General features: G+C 36.0%; 1 pseudogene; it reads left to right on the plus strand.

The window, feature by feature from the left end:
- Positions 1-4,717: 4,717 nt before the first annotated feature.
- LOC145073964 (protein ROH1D pseudogene) lies at positions 4,718-6,200 on the plus strand (annotated as a pseudogene).
- The last annotated feature ends 255 nt before the right edge of the window (positions 6,201-6,455 follow it).

Consider the following 6,455-nt stretch of genomic DNA (forward strand, 5'->3'; position numbering starts at 1 on the left):
TCGGCTTAGAAGTGCACGGCCCGAAACTCGAATTTTAGTTCGAGCGGTTTTTGGCTTACGCGGCCTAAATGAGAGTTGAAGATCTCATTAATAGGAACTCAACGGTAAAAATATAGACGAAAACGGAGTCCGTATGAAGGAGTTATGAATTCTTCGCGGTCATTTAGCAGTCTAAACACCTCCTACTGTTACATTTGAGATCGGTCAAGAATTAGCCGACGGAGTCTAAATGAAAGTTGAAGACCTTGTTTTTACCTACGCGTGGATATAAATAACGTCGAAAATGGAGCTCGTATGCAAAAATTACGGGGTTTAGAAGTTAGCAGGGTGTTGCTGCAAAAAGGGTGACGTGGCTGAATATGGGTCAAGGCTTTCTCCCCAAGGAAAGCCATCAGGTGATGACACGTGGCACTGACTCGGCGAGTCAGTAAACCAACTCGGAAAGTCCGTCAGGATTTCACCCTATAAATAGAGGTGCCGGGTTCCCTCATTTCCTCACCCCTCAACCCTCTTCTTTCTCTCTCTAAACTCTCTCTCTAAGCCTCCCTAACCCCCTAAAGCCTAGGTAAACCCCCTAGAACCCGAAGGAAGCTCCGAGGCTCCCAGAGTCCCGAGAAAAAGGGTCTTTCAGCTCGGAAACGCTGCTCCAGCAAAGCCCGATTTTCGAGAAAACCCGCTGTAAGTGAGCTACGCCTAACCTATCTTTAGTATAGCTTATGTTTTAATATAGTAATGTTATTAGGACCTTATAATAAGTATTTGGGCTATTATTATGAGTTATATTGAGTGTTATTTAACGTTTATATAATAATAATAATAATAGCTGGACTATTAATTAGTCGCGGTTAACGTCAGACTAAACCCTAGTCATATTGATACTAGGTTTTGTCGAGGAAATTGTTTTAAGAGTAACGAAGTGCTGTCCGAGTGCCGACTCACCACCTAATCAGGTGAGTGCATAGTTACTTTCATCTTACACATAGATATGAAGTATTTTATATAAACTACGTGCTATGTGTGCATATTATCTTAATACTTGTTGTCTATGCTGGATGAACGTTTTATACATGTTTTAAATGATTTAAACTATATAAGTATTTTATATATACGAATATGTTGGGTATGACATGGGTAGATGAATGATGAGAGATAAAAGATTATGAGAGTAAACATAGGCAGCTATAGACTTGGTGCCTAATAAATAACCTCAGCAGCTATGGACTTAGTGCCTATTGGACAAACACTAGTAGCTATGGATTTAGTACCTGTTAGGAATTGGTAGCTATGGACTTAGTACCTATTAGTTAAACGCTGGTAGCTATGGACTTAGTACCTGTTAGGAATTGGTAGCTATGGACTTAGTACCTATTAGATAAACACTGGTAGCTATGGATTTAGTACCCGATGAATAAACTATAGCAGCTATGGAATTAATGCTTTACGAACGAGCATTGGCAGCTATGGATTTAGTGCCAATCCTATAACCCTGGAAGTAAGGGACTTCGGAATAAACAAATGCAAGATAGATGACTCTTAGGATAAATCCTTAAGAGTAAAGAAGATAATGGGGATGGGTAATTGGGTTGATTGTTTGGTTGTTTAAACATACTAATTATATTATTGTGGGTTGAAAGCCCTATGTACTCACCAGGTTTCCCAACCTGACCCACTCATTTTATTTATATCACAGGTGTCGATATGAAGTGACATTACACTGAGAGATTAAAGAGATGTAGATCACTAGTGTAAATAAATGTAAGTTCCGTTTATGCTTATGTCCCTGTATTGACGATGACATCCCAAACGTTTTAAAATGAATAAAATACGTTTCTTCAAAAATGTTTTGATAATGTATTTATCGTATTTTTTTGGGAGCAAATTCCGCAAAATTTTTATTAAAAGAGGTACTCTGATTTTTATAAAGCATAAACAAAATCGATCTTTTCTGACCGTGAAAAATGGGGATGTCACAACTAAGCCACTCCTAGGTGTGCTAACACCCACTTCTCCTGTGAGCTACAACTAACTTCCTAGGCACTCTTCCTAGGGGTACCCTTGCTCCAACACCACTGGTTGATTTTGTACATGCTTGTTGTACATAATACGAGGTCATATAGACTGTCGAATAATCGACTCTGCGCTAAATCCACAACCAAACAAGGAACAGGAAGTAAGGCAAATTCGATCATTCTGAGGCTATTTAATCCCGACCATATACAACTAATCAACATACACGCAACAATCACACAATCAAAAGCATATATATTAGGTAAGCAACTCCCTAAATCAGAAGACATCATAGAAATCAGGCATTTCTATCCAACATTTTCTAAAAGAACCTTCTCCACTAGCATGCTTTTCTAACAATTCATATATCAGCAAAAATAAAAACTCAACAAACATAAAAAGTATGGGTATTTTGGTAAACACTCTCCTGTTCGGGCTCTGGTTGACTGTACACACCGCATCCTCCTGAAAAAAGTCAAAGTTATGTCAAGGCTCACGCTCCCAATCCCAAGCCAACAATCAAACAAGAACATGACAAGAGACCGAGCCCATGTCCTTATCACAATCCTTTTATTATAAATTATTTCTTTCAAAAACATTTTACAAAAATTCTTGAATCCTAGTTTGAGACTGGATTCACACAAGTGTTCTTCCAATTCACTCAAACCAGGGCTCTTATACCAACTTGTAACGTCCCATTTTTCACAACCAAAATTTTTCATTTTTATTAAGGTAAAACTTCTCAATTTATAAATCCATTATTAAGAAAATCGTTTACTCTAAATTTCATTTATTACAAATCAGAGTATCATAGAAAACGCGAAATCCTCAATACTGATGATGAGTGTGTAGAGTCCCGCCTTCACCTTCCCATGGCCACCGATGATACCTGAAACAATAAACAATTGGGTAAGCACAAAGCTTAGTGAGTTTCTCCCAAAATACCCCATACGAATAATCATATAAGCATACATAACGAACACTCTTCGGGCCTTCGGCTTGACTGTATCCGAGCCAAAATACCATGGTTTGTTGGCCTACTGCCTCAACCAAACCGCTCCTCCCGAGCCTCCGTGCCTACATCTTACATTTGGACCGCACCGGGTATCTTGGCCTACAACACAAAGGAGGGCCGCCTCAACCCAAACCAAACACACATATCGACATATAAACTATCAGAGGATCAACTAGGCACATAATACATGCAAACAACAATCATACAACTCACTAACGCCTACTAGTGTTGTTACAACATACAGTCCTGCTACCAGCTAACCTTCATAGAATGTGTAACCATAAGTAACTTGAGGTGAGACAACCACCTGAACAGATGATTCTACTCTAGAGCCACAACCAAACAAGAAACATGCAAAATGTGTAACTGATAAATAAAAGGTACATGGATAATATTTGCATGATGAAGAGAATAAATTTTGGAATATGTTGGAGGAAACTCAAAGTGCCAAGGCTTTGGAATTCAGGCCCTAAAATGGTTGTGAAATTGAGCACATGTGCGGGATCGCGAGCGAGATGATGCTGAGAATGGAAAGAGCTCAAATGCCACAATATAAAGAGAGGAGATGATGTCATGGTGGTAGGATGATGAAGGAAGATGTAGCATCCATGATAACCTCACATTTAGGCTAACAAAACAAAGGATTGAAAAGGAACGTTTAAACTCTAAACCCCCCACCCAAAAAAAAAATAATAATAATAATAATAATAATAATAATAATAATAAATAAATAAATAAAATAAAATAAAAATAAGATTAGATATAAATTTCGAATCTACCAAAAAAACATTACTTTTAAAAATGGGTTAATACAAGTTTAGTTAGATTACCAAATTGGGTTTATTATTTCAAGTGATGAAGACTACAAGCACCCACACCCGGTCCACCGTTGTCTTGTTCCAAGTCCCAAAAAGTCAAAAACTACCCAATTTTGATTCTTCTTTTTCTAAATATAAATCGATTGAAAATTTTGAAAATCGAAAACAATTTGTGGCGTAGAATGGGTAAATCGTTTTTGTCTTTATTTATAACAAGAATACCAGATAAATTAATTTTATAGTTATAATAATAAGATGTATTTAACATATATATATATATATATATATATATATGACAAGACTATTATAATAACTGACTAATTCGCTTCTTTTTGCAAATTAAGGTTATCAGCTTGTACAATATTTTCTAGAACATCTTAAAGCTTTATATTAAATTGGTAAAAACTATTATAAGTTTTTCTATTAAAAAAGTAAACATGGTTGTATAACTTTTGTGTGATCATATGTTGAAATTGTGTTTTTGTAAGCATGCATTTCTAATGTGAACATCATTTAAAATACGTATTTTTCTGTAAGAAAAGTATATTACGTAACATATAATTATGCGACTAAAGTATAATTCATTAATTCCATTCTAGACAAACTTTAAATTTTATGCCAAACAGAGTATCTGGTACTTAAAGCATTAATAATAGTTATGAATTTTAAATACAACATGTAATAAAAAAAAAAAAAAAAAAGCCTTCAAGTCTTTGTTATAATGTTTCAAAGATGAATTTAATTTTATAGAATAAACTAATTTTTAATTTTAATTAAAAGTCACTGTAGAAACAGTAGTTTGAGTAATGAGTCCATCATCTTGAAGACGCCATAAAAAACGCGGTCAATATCAAACCTTCCTCCTTTAAAACCCTTTTAAGACTTCTAACATTCATCCACTCCAAATTCTCTCTTCACTCTCCAATTTACAGGTTTCTTACATTTCTCCATTGTTGTTTGTGTAAGATTCCAATTGGGTTTTTCTCGAATTCCTTTAAAACCCCTAAAATTGGAACATCACTCATCACTACCCATTTCTTTGTTCATATTCACACTGATCATTCACTTTTTCGCTCTTGAACTGTTCTTCTGTCAAGATAATGGCGTCAACTGATTATCAAGGTTCATCATCTCCATCTTTCACACGTTTTCGGCGTTCAATACTGAGTATGAAACGAGATCCAGTGATTCATGAGGCCACAAGTCAGGAACAAGAGGTTGAAGCGTTTCAAAGACATGTAACTCAGAGGTTTATCGATTTGTCTCGGGTTGATTCACATGAATTCCTTTCTCTTTCGTGGGTTTCTGATCTTCTAGATGTTTTCCTGTGTTGTCAAGAAGAATTCAAAGCCATATTATTCAACAACCAATCTTACATGAGTGATAAGTTGGTTTTGGATTATTTCGAAAGGAGCGTGAAAGGATTAGATGTTTGTAATGCAATTAGAGATGGAATTGAACAGATCCGACAATGGCAGAAACAACTGGAGATCGTTTCATGTGCTTTGGGTAATCAACGATATCTCGGAGAAGCTCAATTCCGGCGAGCTAAAAAGGCGCTAATCGAGTTAACAATCGGAATGATTGACGATAAACAATCCAACTCCGCTTTCGCTCATAGAAACAGATCCTTCGGTAAAGATCCCCCAAATCATCAAAAATCCTTGAAGAAATTCAAATCATTCTCGTGGAGTGTTTCAAGATCTTGGTCCGCTTCAAAACAACTTCAAGCAATTGGAAACAACATTGTTCCTCCCAAGACTACCGACGTCATTCCTGTAGCTGTTTACACGATGAACAATGTCCTGTTATTCGTGATGTGGACTTTGGTAGCTGCGATCCCTTGTCAAGATCGTGGACTACAATCCCATTTCAACATACCCAAGAATTTCAATTGGGGATCTCCGATTATTAGTCTGCACGAGAGAATTTTGGAGGAATCGAAGAAGAGAGGGAGGAGAAATGCTTGTGGATTGTTGAAGGAGATTGAAGGGATCGAGAGATCTGCTCGTTTTGTAAACGAATTGTGTGATTCGTTGCAGTTTCCATTGGCGGAAGAACAGGAATCGGAGGTGAGAAAGAGGGTGGAGGAAGTGGAGATGGTGTCTGAAGCTATTAAGAAAGGTCTGGATCCATTGGAGAAGCAAGTGAGAGACGTTTTTCATCGAATTGTGAGCAGTAGAACACAAGGACTCGATAAACGAAGCTATTAATTAAATCAAATCAATATATGTATAGAGAATATACTTAGGATATGAATTGTATTTGGAAATTCATGAACTATGTTCATGTTCATGTCTTCATCTCGTGTAGATGTATCTCATTAATTATTAATTCTCACGTTGAATGGCATGTATTTAGTTTAATATGCCATTAATGAGGTTTGATTTTGATATACAAACGGTTCTTATATGACATTAAGGTTTTATTTGTGTTTGATTTTGATTTTTGATGCATATTTTAGGATTTGATTTTAATAACGATATGGTTTCTGATTTGTTAACTTGTTGATATTTGTATCTATTCTTGAGTTTTTACGATTTTTATTTGCAAAATAAAAAATTCACGATAAGACTAGATTGGACATGATATATGTAAAATTGATTGAAGTTTGC

The sequence above is a fragment of the Lactuca serriola genome, chromosome 9, assembly GCF_051521515.1.
Source record: "Lactuca serriola cultivar US96UC23 chromosome 9, Lser_US96UC23_V15, whole genome shotgun sequence".
NCBI lineage: Eukaryota > Viridiplantae > Streptophyta > Magnoliopsida > Asterales > Asteraceae > Lactuca > Lactuca serriola.